Here is a 19,431-nt window from a genome sequence, read left to right on the forward strand (position 1 = left end):
ACAGATACAAATGAGACTGCTGTTAATAGTAAGGAATGCAGGCTATAGGAAGTAACGCATGTACCATCCTTAGGTAGCTCAAAGACTCTTAATTTTGCAAACTAGTAAAATCCAATGTTGTTCATGTTGAACATAATTTAAAACGGCTATGTAATTAATATTCTGCTTGTTTTTCTAATTGAATTTTTACTTTTCTGTACTTTGATTTGTTGGGCTAGTAGTGTGTTAATAACTTATGCAGTACATTCTTTTCTCTTGCGTTCTTACTTACGTATTGATGAACTTGACCTTCCCAATTTAAAAGTGTAATATAATATTGTGTAATAATACATGGCATGATGTTAATGTGACCAGGCCTTCTTTCTGTTTGTATAAACAAAGTGACACCAGAGTTAATTAAGGGGGGTTTTTTTTGCACATTGAGGATAGAGAAGTTGATCGCATCTGATATTTTGCATAGCTTCCTTACACTCCGAATCATTATTCCAAATGCATTTATAAGGGGTTTTATTACACAGCTTTCCAGACTTTGGTTTGATGTCAGTTCCACAGGAGGGTGGTTGAAACTGCACAAAGCATGAAGATACCTTTCTGTACATGCACATTCTAGTGCTGTATTCAACACTGCATCTCTGATTTTCAAAGGATAGAGAAACTGCAGTAAAATTTGCAGAGACAGACTTCCTTCCCTGATCTTGAATTCAACAGTGGGTCAGTATGCAAAGAAGAAAAGTTTGGATTTGATATCCCGCCTTTCACTCCCTTTAAGGAGTCTCAAAGCGGCTAACATTCTCCTTTCCCTTCCTCCCCCACAACAAACACTCTGTGAGGTGAGTGGGGCTGAGAGACTTCAAAGAAGTGTGACTGGCCCAAGGTCACCCAGCAGCTGCATGTGGAGGAGCGGAGACTCAAACCCGGTTCCCCAGATTACAAGACTACCGCTCTTAACCACTACACCACACTGGCTCTCAACTTTTTTTAAGAAGTTCACAACTTCTTAAAAAACCAACACATTTTGCATAATTAGATGCACGTATACCCAGTATAGCATTTAACAAGGCAGCTTGCAATATCTAATTACCCGAGAGAGGAATCTGTATCTGCAGTTTGCAGAAATTTATATACAGACACTTACCGGACTTGGGATTTCATTTTCATGACTGCTGTGATGGAAGTGTCTATAACCTTAAGGGTTCCAGCTATCGGGTATTCCAGCCTTCATGCACTGGGCAGGCTTCTCTTCCACAGACATGACACATACCATGGATAGCCTTGTTCTCTCCATGCAGTGCTAATTGAATGGAGTAATGATGACTGACTGCAGCAGGTAACTTCATGTCTGACAACCAACCTTCATACTACTCATCTTCAGGACATCTCATATTATCACCTACTTAACAACCCATATATATCCAGGGCAAAATAAACACCAATGCCAGTGTTATCTGTGTTAGGTGGCAGTCCCTAAAGTTGAGGAAGCAATTCTTTTTTAAAAAAATGAACAACAACAACAAACATAATGTGTCCCATTACTACAAATTACACTTGTGAAGAAACCTGTGCTTGGAAAATATTTTGAAGAAGATCTAGTAATACATTAGACCTATTTATTAGACACTCATACACTGGCTGTGTTTGCATGTCACAGTAAACTATGGTTTAACATGGTATACATGAGCTGGGCAAACTATGCTTAGTTTTAAATAAACTATCTTCAAATTGGTTTCAGAAGCTTCTGAACATCTCCATCCAACCATGCTCATTCCTGTTCATGTACAACACACTAAATATATATTTTAGTGTGAGAATATATATTTTAGTGTAAGAATTTGATTATAGTGTTTTATAACTCTAAATGTAGTCTGCTTTAAATAATTCTGTCATTTATTACTCTATACTTAGTTACATAGAATCAGAGTTAACATTTTAAGAGTTCCTTCTTAATTGTAAAACATGATCCAGTAAGGTAAGTGTAATAAAGATAAATGGAAAATGGGAACTGTTGAGTAAATGGACAAGTTTTATTTTATTCTTTTGAGTCTGACACTGGTGTTGGTTTGATAAGGAGAAGAAAATAGCCCTGAGTTAGCATTTCTACATTAACATTTAGAATACGTTTGCTTTGTCTATTAATGACAAGTTCTATATTCAGATCTTTGTGATAAAATTGTATGATTTACCCATTTTATAAAAATCACTTTATTTTGTACAAAGTGAAAGCACATCTAATTCTTACTCAGTTTGAAAATATCCAGTAAATTATCTTTCCCCAGATAGAAACTGATAATCTATGTCTTAGAAAGTACCAAAAATGACATTATATAAAGGAAACTACTTCTATTCTATTCTGTTCTGTTCTACTTCTAATGTATCTAAATTAATAATAAAGATTATCACTAAAACGCAAATGTACAAATTAAGGAAGCTGAGCAGAGAACAAAGGTGGTTTCCATCTCAAAACCCCAGTATAGAATTAGTAGTCAGGTGGGTGCAAAACTTGTTTATTTTTCTACTTTAGGGAGAGGAGATTTTAAAGTTAAGAATGTGTTCAGAGCAAAGAGTTAACCTCCATGTACTGTCACTCTGATCCCAAAGAACAAAATTAAATTGAGAATTCCAGTTATAAAACTCCCAGTGCAGAATGGCCCAAAATAGCCTTGTGAATTTTAAAATTAATTTTCTGCAGAATATTTATAAACCACTCTAAAGCAATATCCCCAGAGCAGCTTACAATGACAAGTTTAAAAATACAGGAAAAAGACAGGAAAACATCCATGCAATAAATTAAGTGCTAGTTATGAAACCTCGTCCAACACTTAAAACAGCATAGCAAATGAGGAAGGCCTTTATTTGTCTCACCTTTTATAAGAGAGAATACTAAAATGGAGCCCTTGAGCATTAAAAAAAACTCCTATCCTTTTACCTCTTCCCATAGGATAGTGAGACCTAGAGAAAGGATTTCAAAATAAGTCTTTGGCATTGTCTTCAGAAATACACCAGCTTTTAAGAAGTGGCAAGAAGATATTGTGGCTTTGCATGATAAAAATGGCAAGGCATTTCATCCTGAAAATTGATCGTTTTCTAGTGATTTTCAGCACACTGTAACTAAACTGTGAACTAAGTCTGTGGGGATGTTTTCATAAAACTTTTATCCCAGCAAGTTTCAAGTGGGAAACTACCTGGCAGCAACTTTGGCCTCAAATTGTTCATTCTCCACTCACATCTTGAAACCGCCTTGGCTGTGTTCAGAATGTGTAGAGGGGAGCAGGTATGCCTGAGCCGTTTTGAAGTTTGTGGGCAATACGAGAAGCACCAGTGTGGTACAGCAGCTAGACTAGAGTGTCTGAGTATGGCAACCCAGACTCAAATCCCTACTCAGCCATGAAGCTTAGTGGGCCAGTCACTGTCTCTCAGCCCGACTCACAGACTTGTGCAGATAAAATAGTGAACCCGAAAGAAAGATCCATGCACACAACCTTGAGTGCAGTATATATAAATAAAATATACTGCATTCCTGCTGAATTTGTTTTTACATTTTTATACACTTTAAAGTGCACTGGGTTTACTAAGGGACACATCACTTGTGCAAGCAACACAGTTCACACATTACCGAAGTTTCACTCAAGCCGATGGTACAGGACTGAATCCCACGCCACTTTTGGTAACCTTTGCAAAGAGGAAAAGTTCACAGGAAGGTTCATGACATGGCTCCTTCCCATTCTAAAGTTAGCATTCCCTCCAGTTCCTTTGCTTCCTCCTTGCCCAGTATTTTCCTTTCCTGCCTTTGTGCAATAAATCTCTGTCAGGGTTTGTTTTCTACTCCTGGCAGATTTGTTCCCAATGGTGGGTCACTGTTTCTCCTATATACCTGTCTGGTAAACTTGCATAATGTAAATTGGCGCCGTATTACCTAATCAGTCAATTTGACATGTCATTGCATACTTGCTGAAGCACACAAAAGGTGCAGCCGTGCTGCTGCCAGTATCTTGCTCAACACAGCCCTTTAGCATAAACTGCATTATTTCTGTAAGGCTCTATTTCCCTGAATGAATGAATATGTATGTATGTATGTATACTGTGCAGTAAGATAAATCTATGTCAAGTATGTATGTGTGTTTCTGTATGTATCTTTGAAAAAAAATGAAGAAGTAATCTTAATGCTCTGGGAACTAAATTATTTCTGAACAGTTTTGAATAAGCATAGTAGAAACCATTATTTTGTGTTTCATAACTGAGAGCGCATCTAAAGAAAAATAAATACAAGAAAGCACTAGGAAATTAATTTTAATTACATGGAAGACAGCGGCCCTGCTCTTGCACAGCAGCAAACTGTGCATGTGCTGATTGTGGATGAGGATCACTCTTCCCCTGCCAAACAAATGATTGGCAGCTATCAGAACTGGTGGCACCAATACACACTTCCATTTGTGCCATACCTAGAAAGCATGGCTCCACGGGGTCTTCTGCTTGAGCCACGATTTCTAGGTATGGGTCTGAGTGTTTTTCACCTTGCCCTGCTCCTTTCCAAGGAGAAATCCGCTCTTTAGAGGCAGATCAGAACAAATGGCAGATGAGGGGGAAATGAATTTCTATCTTCTCCAGTTGAACGCTAAAGAGTGTTTTCCCTGAAAGCAGCAGTACAAGAGGAAGTGTGGATAAGCCCTGAGTAGAGAAGCACATGGGTAGGCAGCTTGCATCATGTACAAACCATTAGATAGTCTATTTGGTAGTATGCATGTGGTGCAGGTTTGTTGCACATGTTCTGTCTATTGGATTAAGAGATACCACCACCACCTGGGAACTTGCAGCAGCCTCCTGCATATGTGTGGTGGGCAGACGTAGACAAAGAAATCTGTTCCTGCACACTAATCATTGAGAAACATTTAACCACAAGCAAGTATTTCTATAGTCGCATTTTAGCATCATGTACACTGAGTGTGGTAAAAGGGCAGTGGGACAGTCAAGAGTTTTGTACCACACAAGGCCTCCATGCGTAGAAAAGCACCCCAACAAACCCTTTCACACAAGGAATACTCAAAGAGGGCAGGTATTCTGAAACTTCAGCAACAGATGGGTAGATAAGCCTTGGAAAGAACTAAAGTGTGTTTTTCTTAATCCAATTTTTCTTTAAACATATTTAGTGTAGGGGGACGTTATTTGCAATTTGAAAACATCAGTGTCATGTCAGATGGGTGGGCTGTGCTGAACTTGGTGTTCTTTTGCAATACGAAATGGAAGGATTCTGGGCACGCTTGTTAGAACCATTTACCATATGTACGTGGTGAAAGTTGTAACCAGTTTCTGGATTTGAAAGGTATTGTAAAAGATACGTTTCTATGATTTGCTCTCTGCTGAACGGTGTGAAATTAAACTCAGTTGGAGAATGTGGGTGATCTAAGCTTGAATGAGTTATTTCCTCTTAGTAGGCAATGAAAGACATATATGCCTGGGTGCTTGGTTCAGCACCTAACCTATCAGCTCATGTCAAAGTCCTTCAGCCTGCGACAGTTCTGTAAGTTAAAGAGAGAGCTTGCTCAGTACAGTGGTACCTCAGTACAGTGGTACTTAATTCGTTCCGGAGGTCTGTTCTTAACCTGAAGCACCACTTTAGCTAATGGGGCCTCCTGCTGCTGCTGCGCCGCCAGAGCATGATTTCTGTTCTCAACCTGAAGCAAAGTTCTTAACCCGAGGTACCATTTCTGTAACCTGAAGCGTATTTAACCTGAAAGGTATGTAACCTGAGGTACTACTGTACCGAGAGAGTAAAGGGTGACAGGTAATTGTCTCCTTTTTTCTTTTTCTGCATAAGGAAAAAACCTTTATGCCAAAAAATCTTAATATCTGCTAGTTTTAGAAACCATCAGTAACAGGATACCTGTCAGGGATCAGGCTGGGGAGTACTACTTTGATGAGGAGTGGTGGGCGCCCCCCTCTCCCTCTGCTCAGAACCTGAATCCTGGGGCTCCACAGGAGCAGGAGAGTAGTATTGACCTGGAATGATGGTTTGCTGAGGGACACAGTTCGGAGGACAGGAGTTTGGCAGAACTGGGAGGCGAACAACAAGAAGAGGCAGAACGGGAGTAGAGAGAGTTAACCGAATCTCCCTCACTGGAAGGTATCTTAGGCCCAGGGCTAGGAGATTAGATAAGGTAACTTCACAGAAGGCTAATTGGTTGATAGATCGGGTAAATAGGAGACGGAAAGACGGAAGTAACTAGAGGGAAGTGGGAGAAACTTACCGTATTTTTTGCTCTATAAGACTCACTTTTTCTCTCCTGAAAAGTAAGGGGAAATGTGTGTGCGTCTTATGGAGCAAATGCAGACTGCGCAGCTATCCCAGAAGCCAAAACAGCAAGAGGGATCACTGCTTTCTCTGCGCAGCGATCCCTCTTCTTGTTCTGGCTTCTGAGATTCAGAATATTTTTTTTCTTGTTTTCCTCCTCCAAAAACTAGGTTTGTCTTATGGTCTGGTGCGTCTTATAGAGTGAAAAATACAGTAATTGGGAGCACCTGCACTGTGAGAATGGTGTTTTGTTCTTTTGCTGCGTTCATTAAACATTTCTGTTGCTGGTAAGAGACTGCTTTATCTTGCATTGCTTATCTACGGTCAAAGTGAGAAGGAAGCCGGCCCTGAAGCCTGACGATACCTCTTCGAAAAGGCTGTTTAGCTGTTTATAACATTCTAACTTTGCAGCTGATGCTAACATGAAACATGCAATTTATCTATTGAGTAGATACACTTAGAAGAAATGTTTCCCTTGTAGCCTCTGCCTCACCTCGTAAATATCTACTATTTTAGTGCCATTAATAACATCCTAGAACACAAGAGGGACCCACCAGATGAAGTACAGAAGCTACAAAAGCTCAAGACACAGCAAATCTGATATTAAAAATGTTTTCGTAGAAGGAAGTCCCATTTAGACCTAAAGAGCTTGCTTCCATGTTAAGTTTGCTCAGAATTGCAGCTTTGCTTGTCCTTACACCCAATATATAAGTCCTGTGGCTCAGTGAGCGAGCAACTGCTTTGCACGCACAAGTTCCTGAGTTCAGTTCCCCAGCACATCCAGAGCAGGGATGGGAATGTACCCTATCTGAAACCTTGGAGAGCCATAGCCAGTCAATATAGCCATGACTGAGCCAGGCAGACCAATGTCTGATTTAGTGTAAGGGAGCTTTCCACACAGGATGAGCAGAGCTGAAAGGTTATTAACACACCTTATCTGCAGTGAGATGTGGGCACCACATTCTTTTTCATGGCTGCAACATCACCATCCTACAAACTACTCATGAGGATGCTTAGCCTGAGATCTGCCATTGCCTGCCTCATTTCTCACAGCCAACCTTTTCAAGTAGTTGAGAGAGCTACAAGCTATTGTATAGATCTCAAACTGCCCAACCTTTATATAAGGCTTCTTCTGTGCTTATATATACAGCGCGCGTGCACACACCTCTCAACTGGTTTATAGCTAAAACCACAACATTACAAATATACAATAAAACAATTAATGCAACAGCAAAAATGCAATAAAGCATTGTTAATAAGATAATATGCCCTAGAGAGGTTGACTTCGTTCTCTTGGAATGGCAAGCCTCAAAGGCGAGTCTGTCTGTTGCTCCTCCACATACAATGGTGTTGCAGGGTGATTGCTAATTTCCTCATATTACTTTCTTCCCCATCCACCCACAAAGCAAGGCCCATTGAATGTCGTGAGATATATACTCAAACCTAAGAATACTTGCTCAAAATATCATTACTGCCTCTCCTCTACCCTCAATGTGTGGAAAAATGTCCTTATACTGATGTATACCATCCCACTTCATTCAGGAACTCTTTTCAAGTGTGCTTACTAGGTAGAATCACACACACAGCACTTTTGGGTTGTTTCATTCTTTTAAAGCTAAAATGCTCAATCTGTTGTCTTTGATGACTGCCAGGTTTTAGTAAATATTTTCCTCTACTTAGCATTTGCCAAGTTTACTTGGGAACATTCTAAATATATTTGAAGTCCGGCACAACTTCTGTTTGTTAAAATGATTAAAAGCTGCAGACAAATGTAGGAATGGCTCCTATCAGCACTTCCAGAACAATTCTGCCCACTTCAAAACAGACGGTGGAGATGAATGTTTTAATCAGCAGAATTTCACTCAAAACACAATATAATTAGGGAAAGCAGGTTTTGGCCGACATATTGCAAGGTGTCCAATCAACACATCAGTGAGAGAGTGCTCTCTTCCCACCCCAGTTTCCATGTTTCTCTTTCCCACCTGATCCTAACCCTCACACACTGTTTACCTTTTTCCGCCTTCCTGAGCTTCCACTTCCTTCTACTGGACCTTATCCCAAACATTGTTTCCTTCTCCTTTATACTGTCTTCCACAGGAACACAGGACACTGCCTTATCAGTGTGTCAGACCATTGATCCATCTAACTCTTCAGGCTGGCAGTGGATCTTCAGGGTTTCAGAAAGAAGCCCTTCTCAAAGCCCTACCTGGAGATGCCAGAGATTGAATCTGGAACCTTCTGCATGCAGAGCAAATAGCATGCCACTGAGCTGCAGTCTTTTTCCAATGTCGCAGGGGCAAGGTTTCCGGCCACAAGCATAATACAGCATCAGATGGACTATTTATCTATACATGATAAGCTATTTTTAGCCATCTCACCCCTTGCTTTTTCCCGTTAAGACCAACTGCAGTCGTTAACAGTTGTCAACAGGTTTACCACATCTATCAGCCAATCACCCATTCCCACCACCCTTCTGAGTAATAACCCTCCCCACCCTCTCACTATATATAAGGGTCTGCTGACTTCTGCTTCAGTCTACAGTGGTACCTCGGGTTACAGGTGCTTCAGGTTACAGATGCTTTGGGTTACAGACTCCGCTAACCCAGAAATAGTACCTCGGGTTAAGAACTTTGCTTCAGGATGAGAACAGAAATTGCATGGTGGCAGTGCAGTGGCAGCGGGAGGCCCTGTTAGCTAAAGTGGTACCTCAGGTTAAGAACAGTTTCAGCTTAAGAATGGACCTCCAGAAAGAATTAAGTTCTTAACCCAAAGTGCCACTGTATCTGAAGAAGTGTGCATGCACACGAAAGCTCATACCAATAACAAACTTAGTTGGTCTCTAAGGTGCTACTGGAAGGGATTATTTTATTGTTTCGACTACGGCAGACCAACACAGCTACCTACCTGTAACTAGTTATCTATAAAAGTACATACCACCCTCTCATAATATGTCAGAGCTGTGGACAACAATTTGAGCTCTGGAGGAGAGATGGGATATAAGCATAAATACTCACACGTATTGTCTACAACAGCATAGGATATCAATGAAGCAGGCCTGCAAGGTTAACTCAAGGACATGTAACTTGGCCCTGAGCTGTGTTCAAAGCAGATGCAAAGTGAACATAAAGGACCTCCAGGAAACCAGAAGGAACAGAAGGCATTTCTAACTACTCAACAGCTGGAGGTGCAAGGAAGCATGGATCGGTCACACAGTGCTATGTCTCCTCCGGTGTGCAGGTTTGGTTATTAGGGTTTTCCTCCTGCCCATGCTGTCTTTGGAGTATACAGCTAATGGCACGTGAACATCAAATGGTTAAGCTTTCTATTTTCCATTGTTGTGCACAACACTGTGCCTATTTCCTCTACACTGTCACTCTGTATTTTGGAAAGCCTGTGCGGTTTTATTGGATCACAGGACCATGCCACAGATACCGACAAGCTGCTGGGGTGGAACAGACAACAACTTCAGTTCTAAATTGCAAATATAGGCTTGGGATATAAGCCTCCCCTTTCAAACGTTACGCAATATGCTATCTTATGGAGCAGACGCACTCGGAGGCTACTTGCTCTAGTGCCCAAACATGTCACTTCACAGACAGCTGAGTTGCACAGTCTGTGAAGCTTCCATTAGGAAGACAAAATTTGCTCTGCATTTCAGCTCCTCAGTGTTGCCCACCTCACAGAGAGGTAGCAAAGCAGACCTACCTTAGGCACACTGTGGAATTGGAATAAAATTGCCACCTTAAGTATTATGTATATAATTCAATTAATAATTTGCTGATGGTTTTATTAATACTTTGTCGTAATATAATAATAATTGAATACCATTACTACTACCTTTTATCCATGAACACACACAAAAATCACATTCAGTTGCATTTCTATCACATTTACTACTACCCCCCCAAAAAAGCTTGCTTATGCTTATGAAAATGTTTAGCAGCCAATGCTAAGCAAGAGGGAGTTGAGTAGTATGCTTTTAAACTGCCTGTGTATTTAAATTATATCCTTGATGTGGTTTTCCTGCTAGCATTTGATTTTTTAAGCAATGCCTTGAGCATTAGTTTATAAAGCATATTTTATATTTCTAACAATCAAGAAAATATGAAACTTCAGTTAAATGGCATTGCAGTTCTTTCATGTAATGATGCTTTTTCCCTTTAGACACCAGTTCCCAAGTAAGAGCTCCCATCATTTTCTAAATTAAATTGATTTGGAATCGTCGGAATACCATTACTTGCTGTTTTACAAAGAGTTACTTCAGCAAACAATAACATTTCAACAATTTAGGGAGGAATCCAAACCTAAGATCTGCCAGGATGAGCAGACATTGGAACAGGCAGAGCTCCAGCCTGGGTTCAGGTGGGACTATGTCGACTGAAGTCTGTCATCCCAGCTCAGCTAGAGATACCCTGGCATAAATCCTAGCTCAGATGGGTTAAGTTCCTTTTCAAAAGGAGTATTGTGAGGGAGCGGTGAGGTGGCACAGGGCAGGGGCAGACTTCTCTCTATGTTATGCCAGCATAATGTACCTTGGCGTAAATTATGCTGGCTACACAGTTCTGTTTGCTATGCTTTAATGAGTTGCATTTTAAGGCTCTACATGAAAGTCAGATGTCTACCTCCATGTATTTATTAAATCCACTTTTAAAGCCACCTACGTCAGTGGACAATGCCACATCTGTAACAACACAAGGGCAAGAATGCTGCTATGCTATTTATTGGAGTCATTGCAGTTTTATTCATCCTACCTCCAAGGAGCTCTAGACAGCATATGAGGTTCTTTTCTCTACCCCCGGTTGAGCTCATAATAAACTCTGTGAGGTAGGATTAGGCTGACAGTGGATGGCTCAAGGTGAAATACATTGAGCTTCATAGCTGAAAAAGCATCTTTCAGTTTTTGTCAAACAACTACTATTTCGTCGCCCAACTACTATTTCTCACTAACTAACATGTATTTTTTTGCAGAACACACATACACGCTAATTGTGAATTCCACAGCAGAGGGGGGATGCGACGTGTGACCTTCCAGATGTTAATTGGGACAACTGGGACTAATGTGAGCTGTGGTTCAACAACATCTGGAGAAAACTGGTTTCCCACCCCTGACCTACAAGAGGTTATGTACATTACTGTGAGTTCATGACTAAGGCTGCAGCCATTACTTCTCAAGTGCTTTCTTCCTGACTGCTATATTTATTTGTGACACAGGCTCTGCATACTACAGTGGAACCTCGGGTTGCGGACGTAATCCGTGACAGAGGCACGTCCACAACCCGCAGCATTCGTAACCTGCAGCACCGTGTCTGCACACGCACGTGACGCGATTTAGCGCTTCTGCACATGTGCAAGCGGCGAAACCCAGAAGTAACCCTTTCTGGTACTTCTGGGTTTCCCACAATCCGCAACCTGAAAACGCGTAACCTGAAGCGTCTGTAACCTGAGGTACCACTGTACTTCTATACAGAGGTACCCAGTGCAAAACACTTTTGAGAGCGAGTTTTTGAAAGAAAGTCAGTCTTCCGCAAATAAAATCTACATTTGATAGCCCAACAACTTTCTAGACATTTCTTTGGGGGGGAAAGAGAGAGAGGCCATTTTAAACATCTTGAGCATGGTGGTTGGGGGAGTGTTGTGTAACTCAGAAAACACTATGTGGAAATACTGAGATAGATTTTTCACTATGTGTTCTCAGCTTCCCCTGCACAACAACCTGACTAAATTAATTTTTTTCCTCACTGTGCAACAATAGTATGGGATGAGAGAGGGAAATGAAATAAGAGCTAGAAAAGAAATATTGGGAAAAGAAAATTGAAATGTGTCCTAGCAAAAATATTAAAGTCTTGAGAATTATTATTTTTTAAAGTTCTTATTCCTCCAGCTGAGTATGCTTTATTGGCTATGCTTTATTATGCTAACTAACAATTCAGTAAGAATCCTAAAAGTCTGCATTTCATTTTATATTAGTTCTAATTTATCCTTCCTATAGTTTGAAATATGTATCTTGCCCCATCCCTAGGACTCAGCATGAGTTAAACTGCCAACACAAATGAAAAATGAAAAATCAAAAGGAATGTATTTTAGAATTCTGCTTTTTACTTGGCGGCTTAAATCCAACCTCAGATAAGAGTGCTACTAAAGTGATCATGCAATGCATCTAGTACAACAAACAAACCAAAAAAATAAGCTTGAGTGTGTTTTGAAGGAAAGGATGCTACTTTAGCTGCAGAGGATTCACAAACAATTCCTCTCTGCGTATCCCTGCTCTCTGGGCTTGTCAAAGAGTTGAGATGTTTTCAGCAAATCTAAGAGAATACGACGGGAGAGAGGCAACAGTCGCACACCACATTAAAACCACAGTGAAAATTAAATTATGATTTAAACTGAGCACATAGCAAGCTTAGTATATACGCCGCAACAAGAGAAACCACAGAGCTCTCCACCCAACTCCTCCCTTTGCACTGCAGGAGAAAACAAACAAGGTAGCCTGCAAACTAGCCTATTGTTTGTTTCCTCCTCTGCAGCATAGGAAGAAGCAGGGAGGGAGTGTGTTGGGGACTTCTGATGAGTTCTGGCTAAGCCATAATTTAATTTTAAACAATGGTTTAGCGTTTTGTGCAAATCAGGCCGCTGTGGAGACTGTGCAGATGCTGAAGAACCAATTTAATGTGAGTCACCCCTTTCCAGGGGATTGTTCCTACAGTGCCAGGCGAGTCTTTAAATGTGTCAAGAGCAGTCAATTCAAGCACATAGCAATCTGCTGCACATTTCAGGATGTGTGATGGCTTTATTTCTAGGTCTAGAAGAGAAACAAAAGGTGGGTGTTGGGGGAAAGCACTCGGGGCTATCTCCGCAACCTGCTGTTCCAAGCACAACAGGACTGCATAATCAGTAAAGGCTTAATTTGGTCAATGTTAGCACAAGGACCTGCCAATCATCCTTACATTGGCCTTGTCTACATCCAGGTCCTAAAGTCACATTGTGACTGTGACCAGCAAATGACCTTCATCACTTTCTGTGATCTTCCCGCTAGCAATGATGCAAGAGTAATGCTCACTCTTTACATTGGTGAGCAATATAGACTGAAATTGATCTAAATAGGCAGGAGGAAGTTTAGCCTCTTATACTCCCGTGCTGTGCTGATGAACTAGAACTGACTACAAGTGATTTCTCTCCACAAAAGCAGTTGGCAAATTCATCCCAGCAGGCAGACGACAACTTAACCACACAGGGGAGACAATATTCATTTGACAGTTCAGCTTTCCTGAATGTCACTTTACAGATGTAATGGAAGCTTAGAAAGACAATTGTTTTCTGTTGAAATAAAGCAGTAGAGAATGATGTTTGGGAGCAACTATGGCAATAGCTGTGGCCAGCTTCCTTAGTGTTCCTTGATGAATACTGCCTGTTGTGTCTTTGACTGGTGATTTGCATATGCATTGTATGGATTTGAGCATTAAAGCTTTTGAAAATCATCAGCATCTGAGTTTATGTGTCTCATCCCAGGGAGCCAGGACACCACGCTTCTTTCTGGAGGGACTTTGGAAAATGCCCAACAGTGCGTTTTTAACGTCTGTAACCCAGTGTCTGCCTTAACTGTGTAAACTCCACCCTCTTTCTGTTCATGCGTGTAACTGTTTCTTGTTCTCAAGTTATTATTAAGTGTTATGAGGGGTTTTGTGGGTGGTAGGCTGAATGCCTGGATCTCCCTTCTAATTCCTGGATTCAGCACAGATTCTATTGAATTGCCTGGGAGACGAGCCATTAAGAAAGGGAAGGTAATGACCCCTTAAGAAGGCAACATCTTTGCCAGACAGCAAGTGGGTGGAACCTCTCCCTCTGCTCTGAGTTAATTAGAAGAACAAAAGTCAGTATTCAGAGTTTGGAGTTGGCTGGAATGTGGCTGGGAGGGAAAAGGTGGCAGTCCATTAAAGGCGGCAAGCTGAGGAGAGGGTCAGAGCCATGGCTGATGCAGGTTTGAATCCAGAGCTGTACCTATGGGAGAAGCAAGACCCTACTGGAGTGTTGTTGCTGTGATGCCCTCCATTGCAGGCCAGGTTATATGCATGTCTGTAAAGAAACCATATATCCTAAAGATACCACAGTCTCTGCTGTGCCTCATTTCCAAAAGGAAACATGGATCCTGGGTAAGCATGTCTGGAACACTTGGAATCTTCCACCGCTTGGAGATTGGGATGGCACGCAACATATGTAAAGTGACTACAGATGCATTTTTATTTTGTTTTTTTTAAAAAAACCTAAGCAAAACTTGCTTTTGGTGTACTTGGGATTAGCATCTCCAAGACACTTTGATGTTTTTCTTCACAGGCCTTCCTTCACTCTCAGCGCAGGTTTCGAAGCATAGCATACCCCCCCTCCCAGCTCCCTTCACTTCTGCACAGTTTCTACAAAAACAGATACTCTAACAAGTTGAATCTATTTTGCCACAGACATTGGCATTGATTTGAGCCACCAGCAAACTTTGTCAAGTCTCCGCATGCTTCTATCGCTATTTCTAAAGATGAACGATTAAATCTATCAAAATGTAACAAGTGAGGGACTTGATTTCTCCGTGTACACAAGGTTGCCTGGAGCTAAGTCTCTTCCCCTACTAAGCAAACATTATTTCATTTGTGTGCAGTTATAGGAGCACATGCATTGAACTGAAGCAATTTAGCAGTTTTGATTCTCTGAAAAGTAGTTATTTTCTGAAGAAGAGTACCACCTCCCTAAACTTTGTTTTAATTCAACACCCCCTTAACTTTGCTTTATTAGATACATATGTACTTAAGATCATACTTGTACCATGTATTTCAGGTAAGATTGGCTCCCAGAGTAGCTTACGTACAATAAGTAAAACCCTTCACAAAAATGCAAAAAATGATAGTGCTGCAGGCGTTCTGGGATGGCACCAGTTACCTGTTTCCACACGCAAGACTCCAAGTCACTTTTGAGATACTATTATTGTTAACCTCTGCTCAAGAGAAAAGCTGAGGAGTGGGCATTTGTAATGCAAATGAGCATTCTGGCCAATGCAGATTTACAGCTACTGGAGGAGAGGAAGCAACAGAAAATTTATCACTTGTATGCGAAGATACCCTTACATCACAATCTTCTCATGCATGCTTCCTCAACAGTGACTCCTCCCCACCCCACATGGTGCTCAATCATGAATGAGTGGTCTTACTGTGCACTAGCCTGGTATTTTAATAGCAGAAACATCAGACTTGAAGACAAGATGCCACCTGAAGAGATGGCTGCAAACATCTATGCCTTCTTTCTTATGAATAATCCATATGAAAAGGTTCTGTAGAAAGCTCAGCAATCTTGTGATAGTTATACTGGGGTACAGACTCCAGACAATTTGTTAAAAATCTGGATTAAATAGCCCACAAACAGTTGTGTGTGTATTTAAAATAATATGCTATATTATTTTTTATTATTATTTTTTGCCATGTTAAAATATAAAGGTTGTTGGCAAAGAGGACCAATCTGATGGGTTAGTCCAGAACTCAGCCTAATTTGATAAGAGCCAGCACAAACTTATATCTGCAACACATGCAAACAGAAGCTGAGTGAACAAAATGGGGGAGGGGGAAATAAGTGCCTCATTCTCAGATTTGCATGGGGAAAGTAAATACATTTTCATTTTAGAGTGCTTCAGAATAGCTTGCCATTGAAAGGCTTAAAGGAACATAGCAGGTGGCATTTTGAAAACTTCCCTCATTGAATAAGCAGCGTCACAAATTATTTGGTATTGAAACTTAAGATGGCAACTGCATGTGGCCTATTAATCAGAGCTGAAGCTCTTATACTAAGAATACATAAAATGAGTCTGCCGAATCAATTTAACAAATGTCTCCTCTCCACTCAGGGTAATACATCCCAGCTGTACGTATAAAATAGATAATCCAGTAGTAAAAGTGATCCAATGCCTTCATTAGGATAATTTCATTATGGCAGTAACTGTGTATGCTTACAGGCCACCTTGAAAGAAACAATACCTCCAATCAGTCACCACATTTACACTGCCCTACTCTAAATCAGTACTAATTCCGTCCTACTTTAGCACTGAAGTCTGCACGAATTATGAGAGCCCTTCTGTAGCTGCCTTCCCAGTTGCTACCGCTACCCATAATTCCTCATGCCTTGCTGCTTCACCTTCCCCTCAAAGGCCTAAGGGTCCATGTTGTGTAAGAGTAGACCTCTGAGTGATTCCAGCCTATCACTGGAAGTCTTTTGCAGCCTTTTATTTCTCAAAACACTTGACCAGTGACCAAAAAAACAACAACCAAGCAGTTGAAAGAAGCTTCCTCCCAATGATGCAGCCCACCAAGGTGGCCTGGGCACACTTGCGGGTGGGTGGCAGCGCAGACCAAGGCGGTCTAGGCATGTTTGCAGGCAGGGGGCTGGCAGTGGCGTCAGGCCACAGCACATGCACATTGTTTGGGAGGAAGCTGAGTGCACAGCCCAGCACGGTGCAGCTTCAATGGCTAGGCAGCTCCTTCTCTCTCGCAATCAGCCTCCTCTGACCCCTCAAGATTGGCGCAGGGGCTCGGCCCCCCCGCCAACAAACATTCGACTCAGAGAAGACCCATTAAAATTAATGGACTCATGTTGGTCAACTTTGAGGAGAACTTAAGATACAACCCATAGCTAGCTCCCTCCCAAAACATAAATAGCAAAGATTAAAAATTAATAGACACGGCAGTCAAATACATCTAAGCAGTCAGGTTTTTGCCAAGCTGTGAAAGGTGATTAAGTGGGCCCAGTGAGCTTCTGTATAGGAAGCGTTTCACAAGGAGGGCTCCCATTGCTGAGGGGGAAATATATCAGGGCCCATGGGTAGAGGAAGCATTAATGTCTGGGAATTTGTCTGGAACAGGGAACTCTCATTTATTTTTCCTTAAGAATATTGAAATAAATTACAATTTTATTGAATAGTTCACAAGCTGATGTTTGACCTACTGGCCATATTTTATATTATTATACATGTTCTTAATATTGGGGAATAGAAACCAAATCCCTGCAGTTACCATTACTTAAAAGTATTGCTCAACGCAAGGTGAGAAGAATCAATCTCATTTGACTCAAGGGAGCAAACATTGAGGAAAAGGTATGGTACCTTCATGAATGAAATTGAAGGCTGTATGTGTGTGTGTATTAAAAAAAACTTCAGCAAGATACAAGTATAGTAACGTTTTAAAGCAGTATTTTACTTTGGGATTAACACTAACCCAGACCTTTGGGGAAGAAATTACACCCCAGGTGCATTTTTCATGGCAAAATTTACAGGGAAGTAGACCTATAATGTAGTCGTTCTAGGACATTGTCCTCTGCAAAATAGTAAGTAGGGTCCTCACACTTCAGCCATTTACAATTTTCTTTCGGTAAACAAAAAGCACCTGGATAATACATAGAGAGAGAGAGCACATCCATTTCAGCTCCACTGGGTGGGTAGGTATGGCTACTTAATATGCATTTGAACACCTATGCCTTTTTTCCTCCCTGCACATGTCCCTAGTGAATGAAGGACATTGCGGTTGTGATCTTGGTATATGCCCATCCATGTCATTGAGCAGGTGTGAATACATCTGCCTACATCTGTTTTCATTTGCTTTCTAATGTACACTCTGTAGGGTAACGCAGAATCAATTTGCAATGAGTTTTTATTTTTGGAACGAAACCAGTTTCTCAAGAAGCACTTTTCAGGGGAAAAATAAAAATAAAATAAAATATTAAATGCAATAGATTTAGACTGAGTGTGGACTACACGGGGGGGGGGGGGGACCAAAATACTCAATTTCCATTTATTGTAGAATAATACAGCAAATTATAAGTTTGGCCTTAAATTAAGGCAAGGACAGGTTAATACTAATCTGTATTCTACCTCTAAACCCATCTAATGAAATCAAGGCTGATTGAAAAGGCCTTCACTTGATCACAGCATGTTTGTTTATTCTCGTTTGCTGCATATTAGGCAACCAAATTAAGTCCAGAACTGTTGTGCCCCATCCATAAGGTTTCAACATTGGACCAGTTTTTAAATGGAATTATTCAGTCCAATGAATATAACTCATGTGTAAATAGAGTCACAATACAAACCTATATTGTGAGTCAACCACACTAACTGGAAGGATTGTACATGGTAATTCTTCCCCACATCACAGCGATGTTGGCATGTTAAGAGCAGGGGAAAGTGCTTAGGAATGCAGTTAAGAGATGTAGGGACATTTTGCCTTAAGATTTTCACTACTTCAGGTAATGAATAAATTAGGGGTGATACTTTAAAACCATCTACATAGTCAATGGCTGGGGTGTGCTCTGAGGGAAGGGATCAGCAGGCATTGCCAGCTGTTCCCAAGGAGAGTGTTGGTGTCAGCAGAATGTGTATGGCCTATGCTCAGAAAGTTGGTGTCAGCAGCTATGAACGCCAGCCTGTCAGCATTTCTATCCAATTTTGTACACACACACAAAATGTATATTTCTTAACAATTATGCCGAAAGCAAGGAAGGATCTCATTATACCTCAACCTAAAAATACCACTTTCTTCTAGAAGTGATTCCTGTCAGGCATGGCAGAAACAAGAGCCTCATGAGCAGAACAAAATCTTCCTTCGAAATGCAATTATGCCTCATGGTTACTGCACAAGCGTCTTTCTTTCAAAGACGAGGGGCACACTTGCCTCATACCAGGGATTGTGGCTGAAGGCTCCTCCCGCCACGACAGATTGCTGAAAACTCCTGTTCTTCTGGCTGAACTTGCTTGTCCTACAATCATTTGCCCTCTGTTGGTTTTAAAACTGAAGAAGTTTAGTTCTTTGAGCTCAAATGGCGTTCTACAATAGGCTTATTAATAGCTCAAAACATACCTCAGCAGTTGCTCAAGGCAAGGGTCTTTGCTGAGAAGAGGATGTCTCTCTGTTGATGGAACCTCTCCTCTTGGGCAGCTGTTTTGGGACTACAACTCCCATCATCCCTCGCTAGCAGGACCAGTGGTCAGGGGTGATGGGAATTGTAGAGCTAGAGACACAAGTTTGGGAAACCCTGATCTAGGACAACAGTGGGCCTTTTCGTTGTTCAGCAGTACATTTGGCCTTGTTTGGTTGGTAACTGTTGCTAAGGGTAATTGATTTGGGCTGTCTCTT

At 41.1% G+C, this 19,431-nt stretch overlaps 2 long non-coding RNA genes across 13 annotated transcripts in view; both read right to left on the reverse strand.

Annotated features, from left to right (window-relative positions):
* The window catches only part of LOC308472830, a 210,796-nt gene that overhangs the window by 150,132 nt on the left and 41,233 nt on the right, over window positions 1-19,431 (reverse strand). The window lies entirely within an intron of this gene.
* LOC308472862 lies at window positions 14,539-19,145 on the reverse strand. Its single transcript, XR_013983786.1, has 2 exons — window positions 18,977-19,145; window positions 14,539-17,688 (listed from the first exon to the last, which is right to left on the reverse strand). It is a non-coding gene; the product is annotated as an uncharacterized lncRNA (long non-coding RNA).

Source organism: Podarcis pityusensis (assembly GCF_964106645.2).
Source record: "Podarcis pityusensis genome assembly, chromosome: 3".
Classification (NCBI taxonomy): Eukaryota; Metazoa; Chordata; class Lepidosauria; order Squamata; family Lacertidae; genus Podarcis; species Podarcis pityusensis.